This window comes from Limulus polyphemus, unplaced genomic scaffold (assembly GCF_000517525.1).
Source record: "Limulus polyphemus unplaced genomic scaffold, Limulus_polyphemus-2.1.2 Scaffold2919, whole genome shotgun sequence".
Taxonomy (NCBI): domain Eukaryota; kingdom Metazoa; phylum Arthropoda; class Merostomata; order Xiphosura; family Limulidae; genus Limulus; species Limulus polyphemus.
Window position 1 is genome coordinate 147625 of NW_013668529.1, and position 2658 is coordinate 150282.

A 2658-nucleotide genomic window follows, 5' to 3' on the forward strand; every position below is an offset into this window, starting at 1 on the left:
ATCAAGACTACTCGTGTATTTCTACATAATCATATTGATCAGGACTACTCGTGTGTTTCTACATAATCACATTGATCAGGACTACTCGTATGTATTTATATAATCACATTGATCAGGACTACTCGTGTATTTCTACATAATCATATTGATCAGGACTACTCGTGTGTTTCTACATAATCACATTGATCAGGACTACTCGTATGTATTTATATAATCACATTGATCAGGACTACTCGTGTATTTCTACATAATCACATTGATCAGAACTACTCGTGTGTTTCTACATAATCACATTGATCAGGACTACTCGTGTGTTTCTACATAATCACACTGATCAGGACTACTCGTGTGTATTTATATAATCATATTCAAAGGACTACTTTTATGTTATTTTATAATAACATCCGTAAGGATTATTGTGATGTGTCGATATATAATAACATCTATAAGGACTATTATTTTATGTTATAATATCCATGAGGAATACTGCTGTGTGATATTATAAAATAAAATCCATTTGTGTTTTCTTACATAATAACATTCGCAACAAGTACTGTTTTGTTGTTATATAATTACATCCGTAAGAACTACTGTTGAATGTTGTTATATAATAACATCTGTAAGAAATTCTATTTTGTGATATTATATAATCACATCCATAAGAAGTACTGTTGTATAATAATATCCGTAAGGACTATTGTGTTGTGTCGTTATATAATAACATATATAAGGACTATTATTGTGTGTTTTAATATAATAATATCCGTGAGAAGTACCGTTGTGTTGTTATATAATAGCATCTATAAGGACTACTGTTGTTCGTTGTTATATATTAACATCCGGAAGAAGTACTGTTGTTATATAATAACATCTGTAAGAAGTAGTTTATATACAAAATGAAACATTAAAAAGTAGATGTAATAATAGAAAAACTAAGAATTAACAATAAACATTTTTTAGATTTCTTTCCAACTGAAAAGTACAGAGAGTTAATATATCACCAATATTTGGTTTGAAATACATTAAAAACTGATTTTGAGTGTTATTCCAATAATAGACAATTAATGTAATCATCCTGACTTTTAAGAAGTGAATCAAATACACACATACACACATATATATATATATATTTAAATTATCAGTGTTATCCAGTATCTTTTAATCTCTTTTTTTCCATGTTATTAAGAAAAAAAGGCTTACTTTGCCAAAGTATATTACTGGATCAGTTATATGTGTTGTGTTGTTATATAATGACATCCGTAAGGACTATTGTGTTGTTTCCTAAAATAATAACATCTATTCGACTATTGTGGTGTGTTCTTGTATAATAACATCTGTAAGGACCATTATTGTTGAGTGTTGATATATAATAGCATCCATAAGGACTACTGTTGTTTGTTGTTATATAATAACTTCAGTTAGAAATACTGTTGTGTGTTGTTATAAAATAAAATCCGTAAGAACTACAGCTGTGTGTTGTTATAAAATAGCTTCCGTAAGACTACTGATGTGTTGTTATATAATACCATCCATAAGGATAACTTTATGTGTTGTTATATAATACCATCCATAAGGATAATTTTTATGTGTTGTTATATAATACCATCCATAAGGATAACTTTATGTGTTGTTATATAATACCATCCATAAGGATAACTTTATGTGTTGTTATATAATACCATCCATAAGGATAACTTTATGTGTTGCTATATAATACCATCCATAAGGATAACTTTATGTGTTGTTATATAATAACATCCATAAGGATAACTTTATGTGTTGTTATATAATACCATCCATAAGGATAACTTTTATGTGTTGTTATATAATAAAATCCGTAAGGACTACTTATGTGTATTGCTATATAATAACATCCGTAAGGACTACTTTTGTGTGTTGTTATATAATAACATCCGTAAGAAGTACTGTTGTGTGTTGTAATATAATAACACCCGTAAGAAGTACTGTTGTGTTGTTATATAATAACATCCGTAAGAAGTACTATTATGTTGTTACATAATAAAAATCCATAAGAACTACTGTTGTGTGTGTTATTATATAATAACGTCCGTCAGGACTATTGTGTTGTTTCGTTTTATAATAACATCTATAAGGACTGTCGTTGTGTGTCCTTGTATAATAACATCCGTAAGTAATACTGTTGTGTGTTGTAATATAATAACATCTGTAAGTAATACTGTTTTGTGTTGTAATATAATAACATCCGTAAGAAGTACTGCTGTGTTATTATATAATAACATCGTAAGTAATACTGTTGTGTTGTTATATAATAACATCCGTAAGTAATACTGTTGTGTGTTGTAATATAATAACATCCGTAAGAAGTACTGTTGTGTTGTTAAATAATAACATCCGTAAGAAGTACTGTTGTGTGTTGTAATATAATAACATCGTAAGTAATACTGTTGTGTTTTTATATAATAACATCCGTAAGTAATACTGTTGTGTAGTTATATAATAACATCCGTAAGTAATACTGTTGTGTGTTGTTATATAATAACATCCGTAAGAAGTACTGTTGTGTTTTTATATAATAACATCCGTAAGTAATACTGTTGTGTGTTGTTATATAATAACATCCGTAAGAAGTACTGTTGTGTTTTTATATAATAACATCCGTAAGTAATACTGTTGTGT